Below are 16,680 nucleotides of genomic sequence, written 5' to 3'. Positions count from 1 at the left end.
ACAAGAAAACCCAAAAACTTACCTGATGCAACTCCAAATGCACATTTTTCTGGGTTGAGTTTCATATTAAATTTTCGCAAAATTTCAAATGTAACAGATAGATGAGAAATATGATCATGAGACTGCTGAGTTTTGACGAGCATATCGTTTATATATACCTCCATTGTCTTCCCGAAATGTTCTTGGAACATTTTGGTGACCAACCTTTGATAGGTTGCCCCAGCATTTTTGAGACCAAAGGGCATTATTTTATAACAGTAAGTCCCCCTGTCTGTGATGAAAGAAGTTTTTTCTTCATCACTAGGGTCCATTTTAATATGGTTGTACCCTGAATATGCATCTAAAAAACTTAAAAGTTCATGTCCTGCAGTTGCATCAATTAATTGATCTATATGTGGTAAAGGAAAAGAATCTTTTGGACAAACTTTATTAAGATCTGTATAATCTACACAGACTCTCCACTTACCATTTTTCTTAGGTACAACAACTGTGTTGGCTAACCAATTAGGGTACTTTACGTCGCGGATTGACCCAATTTTTAATAGCTTTTGGACCTCATCTTGAATCACCTAGTTTTTTAAAGCCCCTTGCTTTCTTTTCTTTTGCTTTATTGGTGTAAAGGATGGGTCTTCATTTAATTTGTGATTCAACACATCCGGTGGTATCCCTGTCATATCAGCATGGGACCAAGCAAAACAGTCCACGTTAGATTTTAGAAATTCAATTAACATACCTCGCATGATTGAGTTTAAATTAGCTCCAACATAAACTTTCCGTTCAGGCCAACTGCTCAAATAATATCACAGCCTCGAGTTCTTCGATGGTTGTTTTGATATTTTCATTCTCCTCAGGTTCTTGAATTGTATCAGGTCTCGAGTCTAAATCTGTTTTCTCTTGCTCAGTTGAGGTTTGATTGCTGGCACCTTCAACTATTTCCTGTAATTGCTATTTTTCTTTGTTTACGGTGCTCGTATCTGTTACAGCGTTGATACTCCTGGCTGTTTGTTGATCCCCTCGAATTTGACAAATCCCCCATGGTGATGAAAATTTAATAATTTGATGTAGAGTTGATGGAACAACATCCATATCATGGATCCAAGGCCTCTCCATGATCATATTGTAGGCCATTTCCATATCAGCTACCTGAAATTTAGTTTCTTTAACAACACCTGCATCAAAAGTTGTTAGAATTACCTCTCCTTTTATTACCACACTTGAATTGTCGAAGCCTGACAAGGTATGCGCCTTGGGTATCATTTTGTCTTCAGCTTGCATTTCACGTAATACCCTTAGTAGTATAATATTTACGGAACTCCCTGGATCAATCAAAACTCGTTTTACATTAGTATCATGTACAAGTAAAGATATTACCAGTGCGTCATTATGTGGAGTTATCACTCCTTCGGTATCTGCATCATCGAATGACATACTTTCATTTTCTAAAACCTACCGTACCCATTTCCCGTGTGTAATTGTTACTTTAGAAACTTTGTTGGAGGCTGTGTAGGTTATGCCGTGAATATCTTCCCCCTCCCCCCCCCCACTTATCACATTCACTATTCTCTTGGGTGAAGGAGGCTTTGGTGGCTCTTGCCTATTTTTCATATAGGCCTGTTTACCGTTATCACTAAATAACTCAGTGAGGTACCCTTGATTCAATAGATGGTCCACTTCACTCTACAAGAATCTACATTCTGAAGTTTTATGCCCGTGATCATTGTGAAATTCACACCAATGATATGGATTGCGTCTATTTGGATTTGACCGCATCTCTTTTGGCCACCGCACCTTATCTCCCATACTTCTCAAAACAGCCACGAGCTCGGAGGTAGTGACATTAAAGTTATATCCGCCGAACCGTGCCTTTAAACTTCTGTCATCATCTCGTGACTCTTATTTGTTCCGATCATTTCTGAATTTTGATGAAGAACTAGAGTCCCTATTCCTCGATTTTTAATCATATTACTGGCTATCTTGTTTTGACCGTGGTTCTTTTCCTACAGGTCCTATATATGGATCGTACATGTTTTTACCTGATCTTTTTTCAGTTTCTGATCTTCTGGAACCACCCCTTTCTTCATGATGAAACTTAGGTACGGTATCTTCTTCAATTCGCAGCTTCGTACTATACCTATTGTAAACATCATTCCACGTGGTTGCAGGGAATTCTCGAAGGCTTTCTTTGAGTCTTCTCGTGGCTTCAGAACTTTTGTCATTTAAATTACTTGCAAAAGCTATTGCAGCCCAGTTGTCAGGCACATGGGGTAGAGTCATTCTTTCACGCTGGAATCTATCAACAAAGTCTCTAAGCAACTCTAAATCTCCTTGTTTGATTTTGAAAATATCTTCCATTCTTTTCTCAACCTTTTGTGCTCCCGAATGTGCTTTAATAAAAGAATCTGCAAGCTCAACAAAAGAATTTATAGAATTTTCAGATAAAAGAGAGTAACAGGTTAATGCACCCTTGGTGAGTGTTTCTCCAAATTTCTTGACCAGTACTGATTCAATTTCTTGTTTGGTCAAGTCGTTGCCTTTTACGCCTGTTGTAAATGCAGTCACGTGGTCACGTGGGTCTGTAGTACCATCATATTTCGGGATGTCAGGCATTTTGAACTTTTTTCGGAATTGGAAGGGGAGCAGCACTTGGCTTCCAAGGTTGTTGTGAGTATTTGTCCATGTCAACTCCTTTTATTACAGGCGGAACTCCAGGGATTTGCTCAATACGTTCATTTTGTTCCTTAATCTGTTTCTGCAAGGTTAGTACTAAATTTTGCAAATAGGAATTATTTGAATTACTTGGTTCCCCTTCCTGTGGTTCACTGGTGGTTCCTCCATTTCCAGAATTAACAAGACTAGAACAGGGATTCTCCAATGTATTATTATTAGGAGTTGGTGTGGGTGGTGCAGCAGGCAGTCGACTAACTAGAGCCTGAAGAGCTTTGCCGACTTGTGCATCAATTAGCTTTTGTAAAACTTCATTTGTACCACCTTCAAAGTGTTCAGATTGTTCTTGTTGATCAGCACGAGATTCAGGAGTGCCTTCACGAGATTGACGTGGTGAATTTTGAGGGGAGGGAACCACTTCAATGTTATGTAAATCTCCTTGATTTTGATGGATTTGATTTTCAGGGTTTCCCAAAATGTTTTCATTGTTATTGTTGGTGTTGTTGTTTGACATGGTGATAACAATAGACAAGATGTAGCTTAAAAGAAAAGATTATCATATTCCCGGTAACGGAACCAATTTGTTTAACCAAAAATCTGAGTCTTTGGTCAAAGCTAGAAAGAAATTCGGGTTACTGATAATCAGGAGATGAAAATAAAATATTTTTGAGAATGATGGTAAAGCAGTAAATAGTTTTGTATTTCAGTAAGATCTCAATCGTATATTTGTGTCCTTACAGATGTTGAGTCTTTCCCCTTTTATAGTTGATTCTAGGAGAAGATATAATGTCTTTGTCTTAATGAGGCAATTATGAGCAATAAATGATATTTAAAAGAAACGTTACATAATCATTTCTATTTAATTCAGATTCTCTAACGTATTTGACATTTAATGTTGTATTTAAACTCTTTTACGTCATCAGATTCGTATCTTCAACTTCTTCTGATCTTTGATCTTTAAACGACTCGAATAGGTACGAGACTCGTACCTATTTTAGTAACGGTCCACACATATGTTGCTTTCTTTTCCCCCTATCTGTTATCGCCCGTGCCTCTTGGCTATTTATTGCGTTTTGACCTTTTGACCAGTCCACGTGTTATGACACGTCATCTTCAATATTCAGACTTAGTTTTTTCCCAATACAAGTACAATAGGCTTAACATTGCTTAACCACCAGAAATGATAACATTACATATGGCTTTGGAATAGTTAAAGAAAAATAAATAAAACCATATGAAATCATGAGATTTTTTTAACCACTACTAGTATTTTTCCTGACATCATCTTCGACATATATACACTACTAGAAATCCGGAAAAAAGCGACCAAAATTGGTCTATCAAGAAAAGCGACCAAAGTTAGTCGCTAAATTGGAGAAAATAATTAAATAATTATTCTAAAAACATTAGCGACCAAGGTTGGTCGCTTTTTGGTCGATAATGTGGTCAAAATGTTGACCGGACTGGTCAGACTTGCTTGGTCAAAGAAATACTGAAATTAGCGACCAACTTTGGTCGCTAAAGTAGGACCCACCTATAAAATTTCAATAATTATGTTATTATTTAAAACAAATTATAAAATATAAATAAATATAATTTAAAATTAGCGACCAAAGTTAGTCGCTTACGAAAGGGAAAGCAGATAGAGACCAACTTTGGTCGCTAATCTAGGACCCAGTTATAAAACTTTAATAATTATATTATTATATAAAAAAATTATAAAATATAAATAAATATAATTCAAAGTTAGCGACCAAAGTTAGTCGGTTATGAAAGGGGAAGCAAGTGACCAACGTTGGTCGCTATTTTTTAATTCTGGATAATTAGCGGCCAAAGTTGGTCTCTTTTCAGGTCAACATTGGTCAAAATTAAAAATCACTTTTGTATTTACTATCTAAATAATATAAATGTAATCCGTTAATACTTTTGTAATACAAGGGATGAGTACACTAAAATATACTCTATCATGCTATATATGTAGTTAAAGTAGTACAACGAAGCGTGTTATATATATATATAGAGAGAGAGAGGTCGAGACATTTTGTTTTTAATATTCAACGATGTATCTGAGTAGGTTATAAGTCGATGAATCAATTTACACACAGATATATTTGATGAAAAATTATATATACTAACTAGGATCTTGACAAGTCTATCAATCCCTAAAAGAACCCGACCATCTACAACTAATATTTAAAAAAATAATCCTTGCATAACTAATCCATATACAACTAATATATGCATAACTAATCCATGTATTTTTTATTCTTGCATAACTAATACATGAATAACTAATACCTGCATAAATCTAACCGGCAACTAAAGGACCCTACGTGTGCAAATCAAAGTTTCTAGTTTTGACAAATCAAAGTGTCTTGACTGCTTTTAAATTATATTATATACTATTTAAAGAAATGTACGCATACATTATTTTTGACAAGAAAAGACTACTTGTCAGAGAAAAAGTCTCACTACTTATGGCATTCAATCTGTAGCATTTTCTTATAAAAATTAATGTGTTGTCTTTTATTTAAAAGTAGTCTTGGGATTTACAAAAACTTCCTGAAGAAGTCTTAAAAGTACCTATATGTGTTAGTACTATGCAAGATAAGTGTCAATGAACAAGAAAAGAAGATACAATTGCTCTCGAGGTTCTTTAGGGATTGATAGACTTGTCAAGATCCTAATTAGTATATATAATATTTCTTCAAATATATCTGTGTGTAAATTGATTCATCGACTTATAACCTACTCAGATACATCGTTGAATATTAAAAACAAAACGTCTCAACTTATATCAATTAATCTGTTATAATTGATTCATCGACTTATAATCTAGTGATGCATGAATGTAATTCATTAACTCTGTTACAATACAAATAATGAATATAGTATCATGCACTATAACATGTTATATATGTAGTTAAAGTAGCACAAAGTGTGTGTGTTATATTGTGACGACCCAAAGGGTCATCACCGTAATTCTTCCTTGTTTCGTGCTTCCGAGGCCTTGAAAACCTCGCTTTTAGTTGCCTTGATATTGCGTGCACAGTCCGGGCGCGAAGCCGGAAAGCTTCTATGTTGAAATATGCGAATTTTGTGAGAAATTTGATGAATTTTGATATTAATATGCATAATATTGACTTCGGTCAACATGTTAGGTAAACGGACACGGACCTGTAATTCGACGGTCCCGGAGAGTTCGTAGGAAAATATGGGACTTGGGCGTGTGCCCAAAATTAAATTCCGAGGTCCCAAGCCGGAGAAATGAATTTTTGTGTGAAATTATTTTCTGAAATTTATTAAGGAAAATGAAGAAGATAATTGATCAGAAAACTGTGGTATCGGGCTCGTATTTTGGTTTCGATGCCCGGTACGAGTCTTAAATATGTTTTAAGCACTATATGTGAAGTTTGGCTAAAAACGGATATCATATGACGTGTTTCGGACTTAAGATGGGGAATTTGAGTTTTTATGAAAGTTGAAGGAAAATCATGTGTTTTGAGGCTTGATCTTATGTATATGATGTTTTTTTGGCGATTTGATCGCACGAGTAAGCCCGTACGATGTTTTTAAGGTTGTGTGCATGTTGGTTGGAGCCCCAAGGGCTCGGGTGAGTTTTGAGTGGGGCCCGGGAGGTCTTAAACTTAAAAAAAATGCAGGTCAAATGTTGCAGGCCCAGCGCGGCCGCGGCCATTTCCGCGCGGTCCGCGCTGGCAGCCACGCGTCTGCGGCACTTCTCTGTGTGGTCCGCGTGGTGGGGTTCAGAGGGGGGTGGCCAGGCAGATCAGCGCGGCCGCGCACCAAATCAGTGCGGTCTGCGTTGGGTGGGTTCAGAGAGAGCCCACTTCTTCCCTCCCTCGGCGCGGCCGCGGTACATTTCCGCGCGGTCCGTGCTGGCAGCCACGCGGCCGCGGTGTATTTCTGCGCAGTCCACGCCAGCCCCCAGCATATGTATAAATTCGGGATTTTCAGTCATTTTTGCACTTTTCAAAAACCCAAAACCTAAGAGGCGATTTTCCAAACAACTTTTCTTTTCCAAAACGATTGGTAAGTGATTTATAACTTAATTTCTTTATTCCTTAATGTCTTTTAACATAATTTCAACTTCAAATCAAAGATTTTCATGGGTGAAATTGGGTGTTTTGGGTAGAACCTAGGTTTTCTACAAATTAAGGAGTTGGACCTCAATTTGGGGTCCGATTTCAAAACAAAACATATATTTGGATTCGTGGGAGAATGGGTAACCAGGTTTTGGTACGAACCTCGAGTCTCGACCACGTGGGTTCGGGGGTATTTTTGACCTTTTTGGGAAAAACCTTTTTAAAATCTATTTTCATGCAATGGGAATGATTCATTTAGTAATTATTAATGTGATTAAGTAACTTATGACTAGATTCGAGCGGATTGGTGGTGGAATCAAGAGGTAAAGCTATTCTAGAAGCGTGAGTTGAGTTTGGAGCATTCGAGGTAAGTGTTTGTTCTAACTTTGGCTTGAGGGAATAGGATTAGGATGTTATTTGCTACTTGCTAATGTGGAGTACGGTGTATAGGCATGGTGACGGTTATCTATGCACCAGAGTCTAGCATGACCGTGAGTCTTAATTGCTTTTAATTCGAATAATGTGACACAATCTCCTTGTTTACTTGATGAGTTTCATATAATGTGAATGGTTAAAGTAGAATTGTGATTGGTGTACTTTTGGAGTGTTAGCTCGAACATGAATGTGTTAGTTGAGGAAGAAGTGATTTAAAAAGAGAATGTGTTGGAGTACTCCCTTGTTGGGATGTGTAGACTGATATATACTCTCCCTTGTCGGGATATTTTGGGCTGTTAGTTGTACCCTTGTCGGGTTAAAGGTATTGAGTTGTTATCCTCCCCTGAAGGGGTCTACTATATGAAGTCAGATATTATATACTATATTATGGGATCGTGCGGCACGCCGTCCACTTATATATGATATTATGGGATCATGTGGCACGCCGTCCACTTATATATATTATGGGATCGTGTGGCACGCTGTCCACTTATATATGATATTTTGGGATCGCGTGGCACGCCGTCCACTTATATATGATATTATGGGATCGTGTGGCACGTCGTCCACTTATATATGATATTATGGGATCGTGTGGCACGTCGTCCACTTATATATGATATTATGGGATCGTGTGGCATGCCGTCCACTTATATATGATATTATGGGATCGTGTGGCACGCCGTCCACTTATATATGATATTATGGGATCGCGTGGCACGTCGTCCACTTATATATGATATTATGGGATCGTGTGGCACGCCGTCCAATTATATATGATATTATGGGATCGTGTGGCACGCCGTCCACTTATATACGATATTATAGGATCGTGTGGCATGCCGTCCACTTATATATGATATTATGGGATCGTGTGGCACGCCGTCCACTTATATACGATATTATAGGATCGTGTGGCACGCCGTCCACTTTTATATGATATTATGGGATCGTGTGGCACGTCGTCCACTATATATATATATATATATATATATATATATATATATATATATATATCTTATGGAAACCGGAGTTTCTTCTTTTTATTTCCGATATTTCATTTTTATCTGTTACTCCCCGATATCATGTCCCCTCCCAACTTTACTTTGTATTATCTTGTTATTGTTTTCTTGCACCTGCTATATATATCTGTACAGGTTAATTGTAGTAGGTCCTGTCTAGCCTTGTCACTACTTCACCGAGGTTAGGCCAGGCACTTACTAGCACATGGGGTCGGTTGTGTTGATGCTGCACTCTGTGCATTTTTGTGCACAGATCAAGGAGCAGCTTTCGGACCGCAGCAGTAGGACGTTTTGGGAGCTATCTTCAGTCCAGGGACTCTCGAGGTAGCCTAGCTGGCGTTCGCAGGCCGAAGTCCCTTTCCATGTTTTTCGTTTGTTTATCTTGTATCAGACAAACATGATGTATTTTCCTTTCAGACATTGTTTGTAGCATTCTGTAGTAGTCCGTGAGCTAGTGACACCAAACTTTGGGTAGCATTTTGGTTCAAACTTCCGCACTTTTGGTTTTCAGTTTTTTTAAATTTAAAGTCTACCGCTTAGATTTTGTCTCGCTTATTATATTGTTGAAAGAAAGCAGGAAAGGTGTTTTAAACATTTAGCTTGCCTAGCTCTGATAGTAGGCGCCATCACGACACCCGATGGTGGGAAATCCGGGTCGTGACAAGTTGGTATTAGAGCACTAGGTTACTTAGGTCTCACAACTCACGAACAAGCTCAGTAGAGTCTGAGGGATCGGTACGGAGACGTCTGTATTTATCCCACAGAGACTACTGAGTTAGGAAAACTTCACTTTGTTCATTCTTGTCGTGCGATTCTGTTTCTCAAGTACTGATTGTCTTTCCACTATGTTCTTTCGCAGATGGCGAGAACACGTGCTTCCTCTTCTACTGCGCAGCAGCCTGAGCCCCCAGCAGCAGCTCCTATTAGGGGCAGAGGGCGAGGCCGAGGCCATACCAGAGGCCGAGGCTGGGGCAGAGCTCAGCCCCGAGCGGCAGTCCCAGAGGTGGAGCCTCATGTTGACTACGACGAAGGGGTTCCAGCTCCAGCTGTTCCAGTGGGCCCAGCTCAGGTCCCAGCGGGTTTCATAGCCACTCCAGTGCTTCAGGACGCCTTGGTCCAACTGGTAGGCGTTATGGAGGGCATTTCTAGAGTGGGTTTGCTTCCCTTAGCTCCAGCCACATCTCAGGCTGGGGGAGGGGTTTAGACTCCCAATACTCATACTCCAGAGCCGGTAGCTCCTCAGGCTCAGGTTCCAGCAGTTCAGCCAACTGTGGCAGCCCAGCCAGGTATTGTAGCTCAGTCCAGTGATGGTGCAGCTATGTCCGCGGATGCTTTGTGGAGGCTTGATCATTTCACCAAGCTCTTCACTACTACATATAGTGGAACTCCCTTAGAGGATGCTCAGGATTTCATCTTCAGCTGTCATGAGGTTCTACGGACTATGGGCATTGTAGAGACCAATGGGGTCGACTTCGCCACTTTTTGCCTGGCAGGATCCGCCAAGACTTGGTGGAGGGATTTCTGTGTAGCCAGGCCAGCAGGGTCGTCATCATTGACCTGGGATCAGTTTTCAGAGTTATTTCTGGGGAAGTTTCTTCTAGTCACTCAGCGAGATGCTCTTCGCAGGCAGTTTGAGCGTCTCCAGCAGGGTCCTATAACGGTTACGCAGTATGAGACCCGGTTCATTGATCTCGCTCGTCATGCCATTGTGATACTCCCCACTGAGAGAGAGAGGGTGCGGAGGTTTGTCGATGGGTTGGTTCAGCCGAATAGTGTTCAGATGGCCATGAGTGCCGGCAGTGAGATTTCATTTCAGGAGGCGGCAGATGGTGCCCGCCGGATAGTGATGGCACTTTCTCAGAGAGGTGGTCATGGGTCTAATAAGAGGTCCCGTTATTCTGGTAGATTTAGTGGTACCTCGTCTGGAGGTAGGGATTCTTATGGTAGAGGCTATCCTTCGAGGCCCTTTCAGTCAGCTCTCCAGGATTCTCTTGGTACACCAGGTGGTCGTGGTTCTCAGCCGCAGTATTCTGACTAGCAGCTCTTTAGTTCACCCTCAACACCTATCAGTGCACCACCACTTCGTTATTCTCAGCAGCCGAGGGCTTGTTATACTTGCGGCGATGTAAGTCACATTGCCAGATATTGCCCTCGAGCTTCTAGCAGCTCGCAGCAGCAGGGTCCTCGCCCGATAATTCAGGAACCAGTTTCCCCACAGCCTGCCCAGCCAGTTAGAGGCAGGGGTAGGGGACATAGAGGCGGAGGTAGAGGTCTTAGAGATGGAGCTCAGACCGCTAGAGGTAGGGGTCAGTCAGCAACAGATCGTCCCAAGGATATGATTCGGGGAGGTGGGGCCCAACCCTGTTGTTATGCCTTGCCAGCCAGGCCAGAGGCTGAGTCATCAGATGCTGTGATTATAGGTACTATTTTGGTCTATGATAGGGATGCTTCTGTTCTATTTGATCCCGGATCTACGTATTCATATGTGTCGTCCTATTTTGCACCCTATTTGGTTATGCCTAGTGAGGCCTTGAGTATTCCTGTATACGTGTCTACACCAATGGAGGATTCTATAGTGGTGGACCGGGTTCATCGTTCCTGTGTTGTGGTATTCAGGGGTCTTGAGACCCGTGTTGACTTGTTGCTCTTGGATATGGTGGATTTCGACGTCATATTAGGGATGGATTGGTTGTCCCCGTATCATGCGATCTTGGATTGCCATGCCAAGACCGTGACCTTGGCGTTGCCAGATTTGCCCCAGAAGAATTCCGTACGGGTACAACTATTATTTGAACGAAGTGAAAAAAATGCGATCTTTGTTGTATAATAGAACAAACACTAATACCTTAATTGAATCGGTCAAGATCAAATCTGTTTATCAAAGTGCTTCTCCGATTGCTCAAGACATCTCTTTTCAACCGAGGAACAAAACAAGATCATTTCGTTCCATTTTTAGTAAAATAGTGAAGGATATTCCATTAGTAATGAAAAAAGGGGTGGAGGGGATCCGTATATGTTGTTCAGGTCGATTAGAAGGTGCAGAAATAGCTAGAACTGAATGCGGTAGTATGAGCCTTCCCTTTCCTTGATGTTACACAGGATGCGCAATGGGGGGTAGTACGAGGTGACTGATAGCATTACATTATAAGAATAGAAAGAGATGTTAAAAAGAACGACCATGGAGACTTGGGGATCTAGAGCAGGTCTTTCTTGTATATCCCTCGTGTCGAGAGCAACTTCCTCGAATATCAACGCAGGGAGCCGCGAGGAGAGGACTTCCAGGGCTCGATCTACGGCTGCGTCCCGTGGTTTGGTAGAATAGACACTTCCAAGGATAGTCTACACACACAAACCCAATCTCGTTTTCTTAGGGTTATGGTGGAACTATGTTTAAATTGACTTCCCCTCCCCTTCAACCTGCCTCAACTCGTTATTTCTTATGTGAAGGGTCGACACATGGTCGAGAAGGGGTGCCTAGCTTATCTGGCCTATGTTCGCGACTCCAACGCTGAGGTCCCGTCTATTGATTCTGTTCCTTTTGTTCGGGAGTTTCCCGAGGTCTTCCCTTCGGACCTGCCGGGCATGTCGCCCGACAGGGATATTGATTTTTGTATTGATCTGGCTCCGGGCACTCAGCCCATTTCCATTCCGCTGTATCGTATGGCGCCGCCAGAATTGAAAGAGTTAAAGGATCAGCTTCAGGATTTACTTAAGAAGGGTTTCATTAGACCCAGTGTTTTGCCTTGGGGCGCACCAGTGCTATTTGTGAAGAAAAAGGATGGTTCGATGAGGATGTGCATTGATTACCGGCAATTGAACAAGGTGACGATTAAGAACAAGTACCCACTGCCGAGGATCGACGACTTATTCGACCAACTTCAGGGTGCGAGGGTGTTTTCAAAGATAGATTTGAGATCTGGCTACCACCAGCTTAGGATTAGGGCGTCTGATGTCCCTAATACAGCATTTCGCACTCGGTATGGGCATTATGAGTTTTTGGTCATGTCATTTGGGTTGACCAATGCCCCAGCAGCATTTATGGAATTGATGAACCGAGTGTTCAGGCCCTATCTGGATTTGTTCGTGATTGTTTTCATTGACGATATTCTGATATACTCCCGCAGTCAGGAGGAGCATGAGCAGCACCTCAGAGTGGTTCTTCAGACCCTGAAGGATAGTCAGTTGTATGCTAAGTTCTCGAAGTGCGAGTTTTGGTTGAGTTCGGTCGTATTCCTGGGTCATATCGTATCAGCAGCAGGTATTCAGGTAGACCCGGAGAAGATAGAGGTAGTCAAGAACTGGCCTTGACCAGCTTCAGCTACGGAGATTCGGAGTTTCCTGGGGTTAGCAGGTTACTACTGTCGGTTCGTGGAGGGGTTTTCATCCATTGCCGCCCCTATGACCAGATTAACCCAGAAGGGCGCCCAATTCAGGTGGTCGGACGAGTGTGAGGCGAGCTTTCAGAAGCTCAAGACAGCTCTGACTACGGCACCGGTATTGGTTTTGCCCACAGGTTCAGGGCCATATACGGTCTATTGTGATGCGTCCCGTATTGGGCTTGGTGCAGTATTGATGCAGGAAGGCAAAGTCATTGCCTATGCTTCGAGGCAGTTGAAGATCCACGAGAAGAATTATCCGGTTCATGATCTCGAGTTGGCAGCCATTTTTCATGCCTTGAAGATCTGGAGGCATTACTTATATGGCGTGACGTGTGAGGTTTACACTGATCACAAGAGTCTTCAGTATATGTTCAAGCAGAAAGAGTTGAATCTAAGGCAGAGGAGGTGGTTAGAGTTGCTGAAGGATTATGATGTTACTATCTTATATCACCCAGGAAATGCCAATGTAGTGGCCGATGCATTGAGCAGGAAGTCCGCCAGCATTGGTAGTCTTGCGTATATTCCAGTCAGCCAGAGATCGCTTGCTTTGGACGTTCAGGCTTTGTCCAATCAGTTTGTGAGGTTGGACATTTCTGAGCCTAGTCGAGTATTAGCTTGCACGGTCGCTCGTTCTTCATTATTGGAGCATATCCGTGATCGGCAGTTCGATGATCCCCATTTGTGTGTCTTGAGGGACACGGTGCAGCGTGGAGGTGCCAAGAAAGTGACCTTAGATGAGGATGGTGTATTGAGATTGCAGGGGCGAGTTTGTGTGCCCAATGTTGATGGGATTCGAGAGTTGATCTTAGCGGAGGCCCATAGTTCTCGGTATTCTATTCACCCGGGCGCCGCGAAGATGTATCAGGACTTGAGGAAGCACTATTGGTGGCGTAGAATGAAGAAAGACATTGTTGCATATGTGGCTCGTTGTTTGAACTGTCAGCAGGTTAAGTACGAGCATCAGAGGCCCAGTGGTTTATTTCAAAGGATTGAGTTTCCCGAGTGGAAGTGGGAGAGGATTACTATGGATTTTGTTACTGGACTTCCGATGACTCGGAAGAAGTTTGATGCGGTTTGGGTTATTATTGATAGGCTGACCAAGTCAGCGCATTTTGTTCCTGTTGCAGCCACCTATTTGTCTGAAAGGTTAGCCGAGATTTATATCAGGGAGATTGTTCGCCTTCATGGGGTGCCGCTATCTATCATTTCGGATTGGGGTACGCAGTTTACCTCGCATTTTTGGAGAGCGGTTCAGCGAAAGTTGGGCACCCAGGTTGAGTTGAGTACAACATTTCATCCCCAGACGGACGGTCAGTCCGAGAGGACTATTCAGATCCTTGAGGACATGCTCCGAGCCTGTGTCTTTGATTTTGGAGGCTCGTGGGACCAATTTTTGCCTTTAGCGGAGTTCGCCTACAACAACAGCTACCAGTCCAGCATTCAGATGGCTCCATATGAGGCGTTGTATGGTAGGCGATGTCAGTCTCTAGTTAGATGGTTTGAGCCGGGAGAGGCTCGATTATGAGGTACGGATCTGGTTCAGGAGGCCTTGGACAAGGTCAGGATTATTGAGGATAGACTTCGTACAGCTCAGTCCAGACAGAAAAGTTATGCAGACCGCAAGGTCAGAGATGTTGCCTTCATGGTTGGTGAGCGGGTATTGCTCCGTGTATCGCCTATGAAAGGCGTGATGAGATTTGGTAAGAAGGGCAAGCTCAGCCCTAGGTTCATCGGTCCATTTGAGATTCTTGATCGTATGGGAGAGGTGGCTTATAGACTTGCCTTGCCACCTAGCTTATCAGCTGTGCATCCTGTGTTTCATGTATCTATGCTCCGGAAGTATCGTGGAGATCCATCGCACGTGTTAGATTTCAGCACTGTCCAATTGGACAAAAATCTATCATATGAAGAGGAGCCGGTGGCTATTCTAGACCGGCAGGTTCGACGGTTGAGGTCGAAGAGTTTTCCTTCGGTGTGTGTTCAGTGGAGAGGTCAGCCTCCTGAGGCATCGACCTGGGAGTCCGAGTCCCATATGCGGAGCCGTTATCCTCATTTATTTCCCGACTCAGGTACTTCTTTCTTTTGTCCGTTCGAGGACAAACGGTTGTTTTAGAGGTGGAGAATGTGACGGCCCAAAGGGTCATCACCGTAATTCTTCCTTGTTCTGTGCTTCCGAGGCCTTGAAAACCTTGCTTTTAGTTGCCTCGATATTGTGTGTGCGGTCCGGGCGCGAAGCCGGAAAGCTTTTATGTTGAAATATGCGAATTTTTGTGAGAAATTTGATGAATTTTGATATTAATATACATAATATTGACTTCGGTCAACATATTGGGTAAACGGACACGGACCTGTGATTCGACGTCCAGGAGGGTCCGTAGGAAAATATGGGACTTGGGCAAGTGTCTGGAATTAAATTACAAGGTCCCAAGCCCGAGAAATGAATTTTTGTGTGAAATTATTTTCTGAAATTTATTAAGGAAAATGAAGAAAAAAATTGATCAGAAAACTGTGGTATCGGGCTCGTATTTTGGTTCCGATGCTCGGTACGAGTCTTAAATATGTTTTGAGCACTATCTGTGAAGTTTGGCTAAAAACGGATGTCATATGACGTGTTTCGGATTTAAGATGGGGAATTTGAGTTTTTATGAAAGTTGAACGAAAATCATGTGTTTTGAGGCTTGATCTTATGTATATGATGTTATTTTGGCGATTTGATCGCACGAGTAAGTCCGTACGATGTTTTTAAGGTTGTGTGCATGTTGGTTTGGAGCCCCGAGGGCTCGGGTGAGTTTTGAGTGGGGACCGGGAGGTCTTAAACTTAAAAAAAATGCAGGTCAGATGTTGCAGGCCCAGCGCGGCCGCGGCCATTTCCGCGCGGTCCGCGGCACTTCTCTGTGCGGTCCACGTGGTGGGGTTCAGAGGGGTGGCCAGGCTGATCAGCGCGGCCGCGCACCAAATTAGTGCGGTCCGCGCTGGGTGGGTTCAAAGAGAGCCCACTTCTTCCCTCCCTCGGCGCGGCCGCGGTACATTTCCGTGCTGGCAGCCACGCGGCCGCGGTGTATTTTTGTGCGGTCCGCGCCAGCCCCCAGCATATGTATAAATTCAGGATTTTCAGTCATTTTTGCACTATTCAAAAACCCAAAACCTAAGAGGCGATTTTCCAAACAACTTTTCTTTTCCAAAACGATTGGTAAGTGATTTCTAACTTAATTTCTTTATTCCTTAACGTCTTTTAACATAATTTCAACTCAAATCAAAGATTTTCATTGGTGAAATTGGGTGTTTTGGGTAGAACCTAGGTTTTCTACAAATTAAGGAGTTGGACCTCAATTTGGGGTCCGATTTCAAAACAAAACATATATTTGGATTCGTGGGAGAATGGGTAACCAGGTTTTGGTACGAACCTCGAGTCTCGACCACGTGGGTCCGGGGGTATTTTTGACCTTTTTGGGGAAAACCTTGTAAAATCTATTTTCATGCATTGGGAATGATTCATTTAGTAATTATTAATGTGATTAAGTAACTTATGACTAGATTCGAGCGGATTGGTGGTGGAATCAAGAGGTAAAGCTATTCTAGAAGCGTGAGTTGAGTTTGGAGCATTCGAGGTAAGTGTTTGTTCTAACTTTGGCTTGAGGGAATAGGATTAGGATGTTATTTGCTACTTGCTAATGTGGAGTACGGTGTATAGGCATGGTGACGGTTATCTATGCACCGGAGTCTAGCATGACCGTGAGTCTTAATTGCTTTTAATTCGAATAACGTGACACAATCTCCTTGTTTACTTGATGAGTTTCATATAATGTGAATGATTGAAGTAGAATTGTGATTGGTGTACTTTTGAAGCGTTAGCTCGAACATGAATGTGTTAGTTGAGGAAGAAGTGATTTAAAAAGAGAATGTATTGTGAGTACTCCCTTGCCGGGATGTGTAGACTAATATATACTCTCCCTTGTCGGGATATTTTGGGCTGTTAGTTGTACCCTTATTGGGTTAAAGGTATTGAGTTGTTATCCTCCCCTGAAGGGGTATACTATATGAAGTCAGATATTATATACTATATTATGGGATCGTGCG

The sequence above is a fragment of the Nicotiana sylvestris genome, chromosome 11 (assembly GCF_000393655.2).
Source record: "Nicotiana sylvestris chromosome 11, ASM39365v2, whole genome shotgun sequence".
Lineage (NCBI taxonomy): Eukaryota > Viridiplantae > Streptophyta > Magnoliopsida > Solanales > Solanaceae > Nicotiana > Nicotiana sylvestris.
This window is presented reverse-complemented; position numbering follows the sequence as displayed.